Genomic DNA, 17,080 nt, shown 5'->3' on the forward strand with positions numbered 1-17,080 from the left:
GATACAGTAGCAGAGAATACTTTATGTGATTCAAGGAAATACAATAATGGGAAAGAATGCAACACAGAAATAGACTCGATATGATTTCAATCAAAAGATAATATGGTCACTTTTTCCCCTGTGACTACTCACTCCCCGCCTATGCAATATGAAGAGATGGAAATGAGGGCACACAGGTTTCCGGAATACAGTCAAGAAGGCAGTTCAATTCCAGTTCCCCCAGCAAGTTTAGAGAAACAGGTATGATTTTAAAACAGGCAAAAATACTTTTGAATGTGATTGCAGTGAAAGTGAAGATATGCTAAATTGATTTTAATTCACTAAAGGATATTCAGAATAAGTGATAGTTACTTTGGATTAGTTCAGGTGAACACCAGTAATGATTCATGAATGATTATCATATTGAAAACGAAATTCAGCAGTGGAAAGCAAGAAACAGCTATCTTGACAGAAAATGAAATTGAGCCAAATTGCAATTTGCAGCAATTTTTCTGCGTGCGTAAATCGCGATTACGGAAAAACTATTATAAATTGGAATGTCGTTTTGGATCTTAGCTTTAAAATGACAGTTACATTTTGCTTCTAGGTCGTGCGGTTCAAAAGTTACAGAGGTTTTTGTGAAGGTAGATTTTCAGAAATAAAGTCAAGATTTCAAATGACAGATTCCGTGTTACAGATTTGGAATCAACAGGATGGACACAAGATTCTATAATGCAGTTCTGGACAGGTTGAAATGGATGGAAGAGGATTATTTTAAACTAAGAGCTTGGTTAAGGACAGTTCTAGACTAGATACTCCTAGCTTTGGAATGGAATGGGCCTCGTCAAAGATCTGGTCAAGGGGTTTGGCTTCACTCTCGCCACCGGACAGGTCTCAGGCCCTCTGGGCTCTGCGTTCAGCACTGCACAGCGGTCTGTGGCCTCTTGAACTGGATCTGACGGGTCTTGGATTACAGCACTGCTTTCTGGGTCTGGACCTCAGTTCTAGCACAGGGTTCTTAGCTAGAAGCAGACAGCTCAGCCCGGCTGTTGAATGTGAGAATCAGGTCTGCAAAAGATACTGAAGCCTGCTAAAAGGAATTCAGTTTTTGGTTTAGGCCTCTCTGCTTCAAGGTTCTAGAGTCTGGATTCTAAGTTCTGGTCTCTGGATCTAGATCTGGAGTCTGGAGTCTCTGTCTGGATATTGTCTGGATCTGGTCTGGCAGAGTGCTTCGCAGGAATCGGTGAGTAGTGGAAAAAGAGAGTGTCTTCCGGGAGGGTGCTCCGTAAGAAATCGGTTGAAGAGTGGAAAGAGTCCCTTATCTGTCCTAAGCAGTCTCTATTTATGTGTTTCCAAAGTGGGTGGGTAGGCTGATTCTCTATGCCCAACCCTCTAAGGATTTGATAGGTTAGAGAATTCCCTGTCCCCTGACTGGAGAAAGGATCAGCGTGTCAGAATGAGTCAGAGTGATGCTGTGTTTATGGCTTAACTGAAATCCCTCCCCTTTGCTTGTACCTAGAAAATCAATTTTCCCCAAAACACATATTTCCCAGATACACAAGTTGTTCATAATACATATACACATCACAGGTTAATTAAGGCATGTCTCTGTTCAAGTCCCATGTTCCTACGAGCTTGGGTTCAGAAATGACCACTTATTCGCGCTTTTGGTGAGTTTCCCAATATTGGTTCTGCACCAAATTTGATACATGCATGCAGATCCTCCCTGGGCATATTACCTTAAGTTCTTATGTTCATATCAACAACACTGCAGCTGCAATATTAATAAATTCCGGAGTTTGGTCTCAGAACATCATACAGGGTCCAGCTTAGTCTTAAATTGTGAGTGAATTTTTCATTTTAAGAATCCCAAAGTTTCATATTTTTGTCAGCTTGGTAAAATTTGTTATAAGCAATTTTATAAAACATATATTTGCTTTCAATTCAATACACACAATGGTTTGTCTCTGCCCCCAGAACTGGCTGCCTCAGAGGTCACATGTCCTGTCTCTCCCAGAGCAGTTGTTGACCAATTACACCCAAATCAGCATATTCCTATTCATCCCAAATAATCCATTGCCTTGACTGAGAGCAACATGCCAGGGTGCCTTGGCTAGTTCATGTTCACACCAGTCTGTCAATCTCTTGGCCAAGGGCAGAAGGAAGCTTCTTTTGTCCAGGGAAAAGGTGTGGAATCTGTTTGATCCCGGTGTGGGAAACCTTTTAACTCTGCAACCAATGTCTACAAATTGTCTTCTATTACAATATAACCCACATTTCTAATACACACATTAAACAATTGCTTCCTTCAAGTCATTTCAGAATATAGTTTTAAATTGTCTCCACCCCTTAGGCTTCTGATAGCAAGTATTTATTTGGCATAGTTTGGGGTTCCATGTTCAACTTTACAAAAATGGTTTTAAAACGCCTGCTTCTTGGTAGAGGCGAGCAGCGGTACTACACCCATTTTGACAGCTGTCTTTCCATCTGTCTTCAAAAGGGGATTTTGCTCTGAAAGCATATGATTGATGCTGATATTGTATTGATGGATTCTTGCAGTAGAGTAATGTGGAACACCCAACAAGAAGGTTGGATCTTTTTGGTGGTTTTGTGAGCCATGATTTTAGCACATTATTGACACTCAAGAAACGGATTTCCAAACAGCTCTGTATTTCTTTTGGCAATCAGCATTGCTATTTCCAAGTGGTTTCAGGCTGCTTTGTGGGTAGTCCAATGGTGGTTTTAGGCAGTGATCTCCTGTGCTCACTAAGATAGGCAAAAGTGGATGGATGCCTATTTTTCAGGTTTTCACTGTGCATTTTCTGGTGATTTCTGGTGAGCAGCATGCTTTCCAGTGGCCATTATGATGTTTCTGCTGCCAGCAATGCACAGTGATGTTGCAGGGCTTGGATGAATGGGTTGATACATCCCACAAGCCCCCCCCTTGCGATGGCCGTTGAACTTTCATCGACGGAACTTTGCAAGACTGGGATGTCAGCCTCATCTCTCCGGATTCCACAAATGGCACAGTTCATTGTCTTTTCCTCCATCAGGGGTGGATCGCTTGGTTCTCCTCACCAGTCCTGATCGGAGTATTGAGCGATACCCCGGGCCCCTCGGATCTTTGCTCCCGGTCCCCGGGTCGTCCTCCTTGGTCAGTCTCCATGGTTTCTCAATCCTAGGATGACAAAGCAAAAAGGCAACAACATATTCGTAGACATTTCCCCACCACTATTAATGTAGTGAGGCGGGCATATCCATTTTATAATCAGGAGACATTTGTATTTTTATTATTGTATTTTATAGACTATAGGTGGAATATTTTAGGGTTGGAATTTTATGGATCTGGAGTGGCCCCCTCTGGGGTTCCAGAGGACTCCTCCAGTTGCTGCAGAGTGTGCCTAGAATGGCAACACTTTAGCTGATTAATATGGACACACTTATCTTCCCCTTCCACCAAACTGCCTTTGGGGATGCGGATCTTGTAGGCGACTGGTGAGATCTTTTCTACAATTTCAAAAGGTCCCTTCAAGGTAGGCAGAAACTTTCGCTGTTTGGCCTGGTTCCTTTGGAAATTGTATAGATAGACCCAGTCTCCTACATTGTATTCTTTCCTGGTAGTCTTCAAGTCATAGTGGGTCTTCATGCTATCGGCTGATCTTTCTAGATTTCGCTGAGCATAGGCAAAAGCATGTTGAAGGTGCTTTCTTAAATTTTCAACATACTCATGAGTTGTGGAGGCATTGATCAATGTCTGCTCTTGGGTCCTGTAAAGCAGATGCTGGGGAAGCACCATCCTGCGTCCAGTCATCAACTCAAGCGGTGACATTTTAGTTGCAGATGAAGGGGTAGATCTGATGGCCATTAGGTCAAGAGGTAATCGGATATCCCAACTTGGCCCAGAATCTGCCACAAACTGTTTTAAGATGCTCACAATGGTTTTGTTGTAACGTTCCACTGCACCACTAGAGGCTCGCCGGTAAGCAATATGTAGCTTCCTTTTAACCCCAAGTATCTCCCACATCTTTGTCATTACTTCGCTGGTGAAATGGCTACCTCTGTCTGACTCTTTCCTTTGGGGTAGTCCAAAACGCGAAAAGATGTGATTGATCATCAGGGCAGCTGCTGTTTCTGCCTTGCAGTTTGGGAGTGGGAGACATTCCACCCATTTAGTAAATAAGCATGTCACGGTCAACATGTACTTATTCCCCCTAGAGGAGCGAATCACGGCCCGATAAAGTGGACTTGCAAATCTGACCATGGCAGTGTCATCCCCCTCTTTTGGAGAGGTGCACGGTGTGTGAGAGATGTTGGCTGAAATTGTGCACACACAAGACACCCCTTCAAGTATTGGTTGAGGTCCTGCCCCAATTGTGGCCAGTATGCAAGCTCTCTTAAGATTTCAAGTGTTGTATGAAACCCCTGTGACTGGCTGTGGCCGCATCATGGGCGTGACTTAACATCAGGCTTTGGAATGAGGTAGGAACCACCCACTGATCATGGCCAGCTTGGGATTTCCTTACCAACAAACCGTCTTGGATTCAGAACATTTTTGGACATTTCATCAACACTCTGAGGTCCTCTTTCCCAATGTAATCAGTATCCGTCAGGGGAAAGTTCTCAGAGTCCTTAATGTGTTGATAAAACTTACCAATTATTGGATCCCCCTTTTGAGCCGTAATCAAATCAGCATCTGTGGTCTCCTTACTCCATTGTGCAGTTGAAAGATCATTGTGAGCATTTGTCCGGGACCTAGTGATAGCAGTGACCTGGATTTCCCCCAACAGGGACTCGATCTCTATAAGATCCCCGTGGATGGCCCCGGTTTTCGCCAGCTGATCAGCTAAGTCATTTCCAGTTTTGTCTGGTCCCTCTACTTTGGAATGACCCTTGATCTTTTTCCAGTACATGGTCATCCCATTTGAGGTGACCAGGTCATCAATATTTTGAATTAACTTCCCATGTTTCAAGGGTTTGTTATTAGCACATAACATGCCTCTGGTTTTCCAATTAACCAGGTGCTCCACGAACCTGTTCTGTACATAATCCGAATCTGTGATTATAAACAGTTCGTGGAGTTGATGTCGGACAGCAGTGAGGATGGCTTGATGCACAGCCATCAACTCTGCCACTTGACTACTTCGGGGGCCAATCTTGTACCCAGCGGAGGGTTCTGGGGACTCATTCACCCATGCATTCCCTACGCTGGCCACGAGTTCTTTTCCCCGTTGTTGTCAACATGGTAAGAGCATCCATCCACATAGAGAGTGGGCATTCCCTCACACTTGTCTTCTTCAAAGACTTTATGTGGGGAGTTGAGGTATGCCTCCATGTTAGACCTTTGTCCGCGAGACAGTTTTCTCTGGCACAATCATACAAGTCAGCCAGACCTTGCGCGAGGGGACTCTTCTTGTTTTGGCCATACCTGACCTCCACAGGAAAGGCTTGCATTGACAGAATCCAGGAAGTAATTCAGGAATTACCACACATTTCCAGCCTGGATTCTGTCACTTTGGAGATATTGCAGAGGCTGGTGTGGAGTCTCCATTATGATGTGTTCCCCCTGGATAAACGGGCGGTAATTCTTCAATGCCCACACCGTTGCCAGGAGTGCCTTCTCACAGTCGTTGAATTTTTCCTCCACAGAGGATAAAGTTTTACTCGCATAGGAGATTAATTAATTGACCATGTCATGCTTTTGGTATAATACTGCAGTCAAGCATGTATTAGGGAACCCTGTCTCCGAGAAGAACTCCTTGTTTCTGACAGGGTAACCTAGGCAAGGCGCTTGTGAGAGGCTTCTTTTGAGCTGTCTTACTGCCTCGGCTTGTTCTGGACCCCATTCCCACTTAACCCCCACCTTCAAAAGATGAATCAGTGGTCTGGTGATCTCTGCGTAGCCCTCAATTAACTTTCTACTGTAATTAGTCAGTCTACGGTGGCTCCTTAGTTCCCGCAGAGTTGTGGGGTCCTTCAGTTTCTGAAGTGCTTCCACTTTCTTTTCCTGGGGACAGAGACCCTGAGGAGTAATCTCATGCCCCAAGAAAATAACACAGGTTCTACACCACTGTGCTTTCTGAAAGGAAAGTTTTGCTCCGCCGGCCTTCAACTGTGCCAGAACATAACGGATCTCTGCTATGTGTTCCTCAACAGTTGAGCTCTTGATGAGGACATCATCTACATAAGCCAGGTTACCCCTTGCACACAGGTTGGGCATGGCCTTATGTAGGAAAATGTTGAACTCATTACCGGAGTTGAGGTATCCGAAGGGAGTCCGGGTCCATGTGTACTGCTGGCCCCCAAAGGTAAAAGCCAGCTTGTATTGGTCCTCCCCACTGACAGGTACAGTCCAGTATCCATTGGTCAGGTCTATTGCAGTGAATACCTGTGACCCCTGGATCTGGGCCAGCCCTTGGTCAATGTAGGGAAGATGCCATCGTAAGTATGGACCCGTTTGTTGAGCTCCCTAAGGTCGGCGCAGTGTCTCCACTGGCCGTTTGGCTTCAAAATCCCCAGCACCGGATTATTGAAGGTGCTGTGGACTGGACGGATTATCCCCCGGGACTCAAGGTTCTTAATTATTTCACTAAGGGACTCCATAGATGCAAGATGCAAGCAAAATCGCTTCACAAACACCAGAGTCATGCCAGGGTACGTGGGAATTGTTGTTGTGTGGATGTCGGTGCAACCACAGTCATATGAGTCCACCGCAAAGAGATCCTGAAAATCCAAGAAAACTTGTTTCAACTTTTGCTTCTGCTCCAGAGTCTCACAGGCATCTGCTAGGTTGTCTCTCTCTTCAACCATCTGCCTGAAGCCTGGAAAGACTTTTGGTTTCGCTATCTCAGCGGCCTCCTCCAACTGGGTGGGGAAGTCCCTGGTCAGAGTGCTGATTTGGACTGGTGGCTTCAGGTGGGAAATGCAGCCCTCATGGACCTGGAAAATCACCTCATCCCTTCTGAAGTCACAAGTCACATCTTCCTTGCCATAAGAGCAGGAAGTGTACGCCAGGAAGTTCAGGTGAAGATCCTGTCTGGTGTTGTATTGTCATCACTGTCACTGTCAAAACAGTCCTTGGGAATTGGTCCTAACAGTTCATTACCTAGATCAATGGAAAAATGTCGGTCATCAACCGCCATTCCAATAATGGTGCCTGCGGCCAGAGTGATACTCTTTAAGTCACTGATATCCACCTCTATTGGAATGGTGACATGTTCTATATTGACTAATGGTGTTGGGTTTACCCCCAACCCTTGCTGTTAGAGAGAAGCATTTAAATGAATATAGGCATCAGGGTTTTTCAATTTCTGTCCTCTTTTAACTTTCACTTCCAGGGAGATTTGTCGGGTCCTTTCTGGGATGGTGACTTCCTCTCCAATCTGAATGTCAACTGCATAAGGTAGCAATTGAGCTGACCTATATGCTTTCTCTTGGTCATCAAAGCCCATGGGATTATCCGCTAATCGGGACCAAGCCTTGAAGTTTATTAGGTCCAAACTAATGGCAAAGCGATTGAGAATGTCACTGCCTAAGTAAAAGGCGGCAGTGACGTCTCGCATGACCCAACAATTATGGACTATGCTCTTGTTGCCTATGGAGATTTTGAGCATACACCTGCTTTGCAGGAGATGTTTGGAATTGGGTTCTTCCAGATCCATTTCCCATTTGTCTATGAGTCTAAATGTGGGAATGGCTGGATCTTTTGGGAGTTGGCGGAACATGGCTTTGCTGATGAAGCTCTTACCGTTGTTCACGCACACTCGGGCTAGAACAGAGTCCTTCCCTTCATTTAACTGAATTGGGATGAACAACTGCTCTCCAATTTGCTGAATATCAGCCAGGCTCTGGGCTGATTTCACATCTTTCTCGACTATTGGAGAGGGAATGTCTGATTGTGGATTGGTAAAGAATTTCAGAGTGTTTCCTTCCAGTGTGGAATACCACCTTTGATTTTCAGAAATAGAGAGGACCCCCCATCACCAGTCTGTTGTCCTACTGCTATTACTGTCACGTCTGGAATTTGGTTGTCCTGGAAGTGAAATTCTACTTGGTCAGATTTTTGTTCAACCATGTGGCATGTGCCGTTTAGACTAACATGGTTGACACTCTGTTTCAATTTTATGGGTCGGCTAGTCTGGGTCCAGAGGACCTTGTTTACACAATCTATTAGGGGTGACAGCCTTCTCAGGAGGTCATTTCCTACTAAACAAGGGGTGCCCTCTGGAGTCACTACTATGACCGGGTATTTCACCTTGTGTCGCCCCAATTATAATGTCCAAATCCGCAGTCCCCTCGACGGGAATTTCCTTCCCGTCAAAGTTCTGAAGTTGTCCAGGAAGAGAGGTGAGAGGAATTTGGTAATTCGCCCCCCTTCCTGAATTTAGTTCATCAAAGGACTTTCTGGACAGAAGGGTAGCTTGGGATCCAGTGTTCACCAGTGCCAAAATTGTACCCTGCCCCTGTACTTGAACCGGGGCATAGTATCTTCCCTCCTTCCCCGCAAGGGGGCACAGATAATGCACATTTTTGGACAACTGGTGGGCTAATTTTCTGGTTTTGGACATGGAAAGAGAAGAGATTTGGGCAGAATTCTGTGGAGAGTCTTGGGAATCTGAAAGAAAAAGTTGCAACTGGAGATAGGAGAAGGTTTGGGTTCCCCTGGTTCCGGTTCTGGGACGCCCCCCCTTTTTGGAGGCAGTCATCAGGATGGATTTGAACCAGGGGATTTTGATGTTTTTGGTTCTGGGATGGGATGATGGGCGGCGCTAGCTCAGTCCCCACATCTACCCAGTCGGCATTTGAATCCCTTGGGACCCATTTTTCTTTGGGAGGAGTTCCCCCATCGCTGAAGGAGAAGATCTTTTTTTCCCAGGATCCTCTGAGGATCCCTCTCCCTCAAATTGGAATATCTGTATCTCCTCCACAAAGTGTGTCTGTTTGGGTTCTTTGTTTCTCCTATCCCCCCTCTGCTCCTTGGGTGGCAGACTTTCAGGGGTAGGAGATTTTGTTTCCAGTTCCTGGGTTTCCAGGGGCTGTTTACACGTGGGGAAGGAAGCTTCCTCCAAGGCTTTACACCCCCCTTCCCCTTGTGACTCCTCCCTGGAACCGGTGGGATGTCGGGGTGCTGCCCCTGTCATTGTTCTGGAGCACCAGGTCCAGAGTTTTGGGCATTCTGTGCCGGCATGCTCATCTGAGGGTTCTGTTGAGCCCTCCATGCGACCCATATCCTGTGCCATATTTTGGACCTGGCGCTCTAACTGTGAAACCCGCTCAGGCTGATACAGGGTTCTGTTTTCTCCTCTGAGCTGATCCCGGGAAGGGTAGCTATCCCTTCTCTGGTAGTACCCCGGGTTGGGAAGATTTGGGTACCCCTCCACCCTTGGCCTCCCCTCTCCCGGATTAGGTGGTCTGGGCTCAGGGAAGTGGGGAAAGAAGGATGGATGATTTTGGGGTTGGAAATTTTGTGGATACCTGGGGAAAAAGTTCTGCTCAGGATTTGGTGAATTTCTGCCTTCCTGGGGGAAGTTAGGAGGGAAGTTCCCTGGGGTTAGGTGCTTGGTTGGATACCCCCTTGGGCTGGAGGAGTCCACACATAACCCAGGATGGGTCGGTTTCCCTTGTAGCGAGGACCTACATAGTCAGGGGAGTGAGGGACCCCATTTGTGGGACTACCTCCTTGACTCCCTATCTGTGACTGGCCCGAGGGCCTTCTGGCCTTGGAATTATTCATTGCAGGCAGGTTTTTAGGCCCCTCCATCTCCAAATCTAAAATGGGGGCAACCTTTACCTCTGCCACCTTGGCAGCAGCAGGGGTGCTGGTCGGTTTGGGGTTTTTCTGAACATTATTTTTATTTTCTATGGGCTTCTGCACCTCATAGATTCTGGTGGCCTGTTCAATGACCCAGTCTAGTGACCTTTTCTCATGAAAATCTCTCACTAGTTGGGTCATGATGTATTTGGGTAAGGCATGGAAAAACATATTTACAAATTCCTTACTGTCTGTGCGCACCCTTTTGGTAGTCTGCGCAAAGGCATGCTTCAACTCCTGCGCACATTCTTGTGGGGTCTGATCCTCACCACATTGGAAATTGTAGGCTGCCTTGCGAGCCTCTTGGGGATTGGTATGAACAGAAAAGTGCTTTACAATGGCCACCCTATATGTGGACCATCTTGAATGGTTTTGGTCCTCCAGCCCCGCAAAGAAACTAGAGTATTCTGGGGAGAATGTCCTTTTTACGTACCGAATGCAGCTACTGCTGTCTTTCAAATGGAAAGTCTCCATCATTTGCTCAAAGAGCTCCAAGTGTTCCCAAACAGAATTCTTGGAGTTCTTATGATAAGGAGTGATGACGCTCCTTATTGCTTTGATCTGTTTTAAGGGGTCCTTAAGCAAGGCCCTTTTTGCCTCATAGGCCTTTTTGGTTCGGGTAACCCTGGTCCATTCATCCTCTGACTCAGAAGCACTGCACCAAGGGGTGCCCGTCTGATCTTCCAGGTTTTCCCGGATTCTGCAAGCCTGGGAATGGCTGGCAGAATGTGGGGACCTAGTCTCCTGTGTCCTGGGACACTCAGAGGAGTCTTCTGATTCCTCCTTGCTTCCAGGATTTGATGGGTACCCCCCCCCACTGACCTAACTGGGCAGAGGATTTCAGGATGCCCTTAGTGGGCCTACTCTCCTGGGGTTCCCCACTAAATTGCACTGTACTTGGGTGCCCATGCCCATTCATTCATGGGAGGTACTGGCCTATGAGCCCCCTACTTCTGACTGGATAGTAATCTGCCATCCTCGTGGCCCTGGGCTCATGTGCGCCAGAAGACATGGGGGTGGCAGAGTCCAGGGACTGTGAGAGATGAAGGCCTCTGGTACTAGGGCTCCTGAGGTTATGCTCAGGAGTTTCCCTTCCCAGCAAACCTCATCTCTATCGGCCCCTGCTCCCTGTTGCCATGCAAGAGCCTGAGCTTTCTGCTCCTGAATCAAGGCCTTACTAGACTCTATCAGTCTCTCCTGCATGGCTACCTGTCGCTGGAGCCTATCATTGTGCTGACAGCGAACCTCATTTTCCCTCTGTGCTTCCTGGTTTGTCCTGGAGTACTGGGTCAGTCTTTGCTGCAGGAGGGTTACCTCCTGAGTCCCATCCCTACTGGCCTGCTCCTTTCTTGCCAGAGCATCTTCCACCCTCCTGGTGTGCTCCAACAAGTTTTGTTACTCTTTTTGGAGATCACCCAGTCCCTGGAGGGCCAGGTGATTTTCCTCCAGCTTCCCTTTTAAGTGGCAGACTTCCTGGCCTAAGGTATCCCTTTCCTGAGCAAGAGCCTGCCTCTGTGCCACCAGGTCGTCCCTCTGCCTTTGAAGGGCACCAGCTTTCTGGCGCTCTTCATCAAACTCTGCCTAGGTATCCAGGTCTTTCAAAATCAATGTATTGCTCTCCTCTTTTTCTTTATCTAATTGGTTTTGCAAGGTGGCTACCTGCTTTGTGCATGCCCTGTTGAAATCTATCTGTTGCTCCAGATTTTTCTGGCTCTGCAGTAGGGAGTCCAAACCTTCTTGATACTTCTTCTGCAAGGCCAGAATTCTTGTATCCTGGTCTACCCTTTCCTGTTGCAGGATACCAATATCCTCTTTTATTTTAATTATATACTGCCTACTATCATTTTCCTACTCCTCGCTCCTCTGCAGCCTCTGCTCAGAAGAGTCCAGATCAGATTGGGCCTTCTCTAATGTAAACAGTTGCCTACTTGCCAGATCTTGGCCTTCAGCACATTTGTCCTGTATGGCTTCCATATATAAATATAAATATGCCGCTACCCTGGCAATCTTGTTGTGCTCATCCTTGTCCTTAGGGGCCATATAGAGTTCACTCAGGGCCACATGTAAGGGACCCTGATCTTTCCAGATATCTAACCCAGTTGAAGTGACCTGTTGTGTGATCGCCTGCAACCACACATTCTGGTCCAGCTCAGTCCACTCATCTCTCACAAATAGCTTATGTAAAAGGTGCTCTCTAGCTATCTTGATGTCTACCAATGTCGCCATTCTGGAAATTGATTTCCTTCCTGACTTACAGAAGTTTGTTATTTTATTTTGCAAAACAGACTGCTTCGTTAGAGCGTTGCCTTTTGAGGGGTCCTTTTACAGTGTAACACAGCATAGTAGCCCAACAGGATTTATGTATCCTGTCAGTTAGCACACTGTATTAAGCTGCACAAGTGGTAGATCTAATCCAGAATCCCCGGCTACCGAGCCCCCAATCTGTAAGTGACTTCAATCCAGCAATCCAACTAAGTCAATGCTTAGGATGGGATGCCCAATGGAAGCCCTTATTTATATATTTTTATGTCAAAGTTCTTTAAATCTGGATGATGAACCCTTATATAACGCCCCTCTCTTTGAATCCCCCTGACCTAACTGAGCCAAGAAGTAGGTTTGTTTTGCAAATTAAAAGATTTATTTGAAGAATTAAACAATATATATATCACACTTTATGAACAAAATAATATCTGAATAGCACACTTATGAAAATGGATGGTAATCAACAATGGGTAATATTACAAAATTAACAATCTCTTTAATCACTTAGGAGTATGAATATGGAGGATACGGTAGCAGAGAATACTTTATGTGATTCAAGGAAATTCAATAATGGGAAAGAATGTAACACAGAAATAGACTCGATATGATTTCAATCAAAAGATAATATGGTCACTTTTTCCCTTGTGACTACTCACTCCCCCCTATGCAATGTGAAGAGATGGGAATGAGGGCACACAGGTTTCCGGAATACAATCAAAAAGGCAGTTCAATTCAAGTTCCCCCAGCAGGCTTAGAGAAACGGGTATGATTTTAAAACAGGCAAAAATACTTTTGAATGTGAATGCAGTGAAAGTGAAGATATGCTAAATTGATTTTAATTCACTAAAGGATATTCAGAATAAGTGATAGTTACTTTGGATTGGTTCAGGTCAACACTAGCAATCATTCATGAATGATTATCGGATTGAAAACGAAATTCAGCAGTGGAAAGCAAGAAACAGCTATTTTGACATAAAATGAAATTGAGCCAAATTGCAATTTGCGGCAATATGTCTGTGTGCGTAAATCGGAAAGCTTAGGATCTTAGCTTTAAAATGACAGTTACATTTTGCTTCTAGGATGTGCGGTTCAAAAGTTACAGAAGTTTTTGTGAAGGTAGATTTTCAGAAATAAAGTCAAGATTTCAAATGACAGATTGCGCGTTACAGATTTGGAATCAACAGGATGGACACAAGATATTATAATGCAGTTCTGGACAGGTTGAAATGGATGGAAGAGGATTACTTTAAACTAAGAGCTTGGTTAAGGACAGTTCTAGACTAGATACTCACTCCTAGCTTTGGAATTGAATGGGCCTCGTCAAAGATCTGGTCAAGGGGTTTGGGTTCACTCTCACCACCGGACAGGTCTCAGGCCCTCTGGGTTCTGCGTTCAGCACTGCACAGCGGTCTGCGGCCTCTTGAACTGGATCTGACGGGTCTTAGATTACAGCACTGCTTTCTGGGTCTGGACCTCGGTTCTAGCACAGCGTTCTTAGCTAGAAGCAGACAGCTCAGCCCGGCTGTTGAATGTGAGAATCAGGTTTGCAAAAGATTCTAAAGCCTGCTGAAAAGGATTCAGCTTTTGGGTTAGGCCTCTCTGCTTCAAGGTTCTAGAGTCCAGATTCTAAGTTCTGGTCTCTGGATCTAGATCTGGAGTCTGGAGTCTCTGTCTGGATATTGTCTGATTCTGGTCTGGCAGAGTGCTTCGCAGGAATCGGTGAGTAGTAGAAAAAGAGAGTGTCTTCCGACAGGGTGATCCGTAAGAAATCGGTTGAAGAGTGGAAAGAGTCCCTTATCTGTCCTACGCAGTCTCTATTTATGTGTTTCCAAAGAGGGTGGTTAGGCTGATTCTCTATGCCCAACCCTCTAAGGATTTGATAGGTTAGAGAATTCCCTATCCCCTGACTCGAGAAAGGATCAGCGTGTCAGAATGACTCAGAGTGATGCTGTGTTTATGGCATAACTGAACTCCCTCCCCTTTGCTTTTACCTAGAAAATCAATTTTTCCCAAAAAACATATTTCCCAGATACACAAATTTTTCATAATACATATACACATCACAGATTAATTAAGGCATGTCTCTGTTCAAGTCCCATGTTCCTACGAGCTTGGGTTCAGAAATGACCACTTATTCGCACTTTTGGTGAGTTTCCCAATATTGGTTCTGCAACAAATTTGATACATGCATGCAGATCCTCCCTGGGCATATTACTGTAAGTTCTTATGTTCATAGCAACAACACTGCAGCTGTGATATTAATAAATTTCGGGGTTTGGTCTCAGAACATCACACAGCGTCCAGCTTACTCTTACATTGTGAGTGAATTTTTCATTTTAAGAATCCCAAAGTTTCATATTTTTGTCAGCTTGGTAAAAATTGTTATAAGCAATTTTATAAAAACATATATTTGCTTACAATTCAATACACACAATGGTTTGTCTCTGCTTACAGAGCTGGCTGCCTCAGAGGTCACATGTCCTGTCTCTCCCAGAGCAGTTGTTGACCAATTACACCCAAATCAGCATATTCCTATTCATCCCAAAGAATCCATTGTCTTGACTGAGAGCAACATGCCAGGGTGCCTTGGCTAGTTCCTGTTCACACCAGTCTGTCAATCTCTTGGCCAAGGGCAGAAGGAAGCTTCTTTTGTCCAGGGAAAAGGTGTGGAATCTGTTTGATCCCAGGGTGGGAAACTTTTTAACTCTGCAACCAATGACTACACATTGTCTTCTCTTACAATATAACCCACATTTTTAATACATACATTAAACAATTGCTTCCTTCAAGTCATTTCAGAATATAGTTTTAAATTGTCTCCACCCCTTAGGCTTTTGATAGCAAGTATTTCTTTGGCATAGTTTGGGGTTCCATGTTCAACTTTACAAAAATGGTTTTAAGACGCTGGCTTCTTGGTAGAGGCGAGCAACAGTACTACACCCATTTTGACAGCTGTCTTTCCATCAGTATCTTTAAAAGGGTATTTTGCTCTGAAAGCATATGATTCCTGCTGATATTGTATTGATGTGGATTCTTGCAGTAGAGTAATGTGGAACACCCAACAAGAAGGTTGGATCTTTTTGGTGGTTTTGTGAGCCATGATTTTAGCACATTTTTGACACTCAAGAAACGGATTCCCAAACAGCTCTGTATTTTTTTTGGCAATCAGCATTGCTATTTCCAAGTGGTTTCAGGCTGCTTTGTGGATAGCCTAATGGTGGCTTTAGGCAGTGATCTCCTGTGCTCACTAAGATAGGCAAAAGTGGATGGCAGCCTATTTTTCAGGATTTTACTGCACATTTTCTGGTGATTTCTGGCAAGCAGCATGCTTTCCAGTGGCCATTATGATGTTTCTGCTGCCAGCAATGCACAGTGATGTTGCAGGGCTTGGATGAATGGGTTGATACATCCCACAAGCCCCCCTCTTGCGAAGGCCGTTGAGCTTGCATTGATGGAACTTCACAAGACTGGGACGTCAGCCTCATCTCCCCGGATTCCACAAATGGCACAGTTCATCGTCTTTTCCTCCATCAGGGGTGGATCGCTTGGTTCTCCTCGCCAGTCCTGATGGAAGTATTGAGCGATACCCCTGGCCCCTCGGATCTTTGCTCCCGGTCCCCGGGTCATCCTCCTTGGTCAGTCTCCATGGTTTCTTTCTCCTAGGATGACAAAGCAAAAAGGCAACAACATATTCGTAGACATTTCCCCACCACTATTAATGTAGTGGGGCGGGCATATCCATTTTATAATCAGGAGACATTTGTATTTTTATTATTGTATTTTATAGACTATAGGTGGAATATTTTAGAGTTGGAATTTTATGGATCTGGAGTGGCCCCCTCTGGGGTTCCAGAGGACTCCTCCAGTTGCTGCAGAGTGTGCCTAGGATGGCAACACTTTAGCTGATTAATATGGACCCTCTTATCTTCCCCTTCCGCCAAACTGCCTTTGGGGATGCGGATCTTGTAGGCGACTGGTGAGATCTTGTCTACAATTTTTTTATTTTTTTTTTTTATTTTTTTTTTTATTTGCATTTGGTTCAAAATACATGACAATTCATGTAGGACCTTTACAAAGTTTAAAATCTTACAAATACTCATTTAATCAATCATTACAGTTTGGAAAATAACTCTAATTCATTTTCAATGTATTTACAAAAATTTGCCACTTCATATATTAAGGGTTTATATGATCCCTGCATCATTCTGGACCACAAAACTTCCAGGCAGTCCTCAAATTCAATTTCTACAAATTTCCTCAATTTAAGTGTCCTTAAGTTCTTAAAATGCGGACAATACAATATAAGATGTTTCAATGTTTCATAAGATTCATTACATTCAGCAAATCGACATCCCACACAATTATTTAATTTATTCATTTCCCAGTTCTTAGTTCTTTCCCTAGTATGGTATAGGTTTAGTCTAAATCGAATATATACCTTTCGGATATTTTCACAGGGGAATAACAAAACATGATCATAACGTGGAATGCGCTGTTTTACATGTATACCATATTCTTTATATAGCCCATAGGTTTTAATAGAATCAATTGTTATACACCAATCCATTTCAAAGATTTTTTTCTTAGCAAAACCAGGACGATAATGAATATCCTCAACAGTAGTATTTGCTTTGTCCAAAATTTGTTGCATTTTCAGTTGATAATAAGAAAAGGATTTTGGAGTTTGAGAACCCAACATTTTATTTAGATCGATATACAATGAGTTAATTGGAGGATAATGAATCTTGACATAGTTAGACAGCTGTCTCCATTTCCAACGAGATGATAATGCAACCAGCCCCAATTCATGTCGAATAATGGCATTTGGAATTGACATAGGGAGAGACATTGCAGATTTCAAAAGAGAGCCCTGTAAGTTGTCCAACACGCTTGTCATGTCGCATAGACAAATATCTAATGTATACAAGATAACACTTTCAATTTGTAATGTCATAAAATCTATTAGCGGGATTAAAGAGAATTTGCAATATTGACTATAGATCCTTTTCATTTGGGACAGTAGTGGTCGTG

The sequence above is a fragment of the Ambystoma mexicanum genome, chromosome 5q, assembly GCF_040938575.1.
Source record: "Ambystoma mexicanum isolate Mex_15411 chromosome 5q, UKY_AmexF1_1, whole genome shotgun sequence".
Taxonomy (NCBI): domain Eukaryota; kingdom Metazoa; phylum Chordata; class Amphibia; order Caudata; family Ambystomatidae; genus Ambystoma; species Ambystoma mexicanum.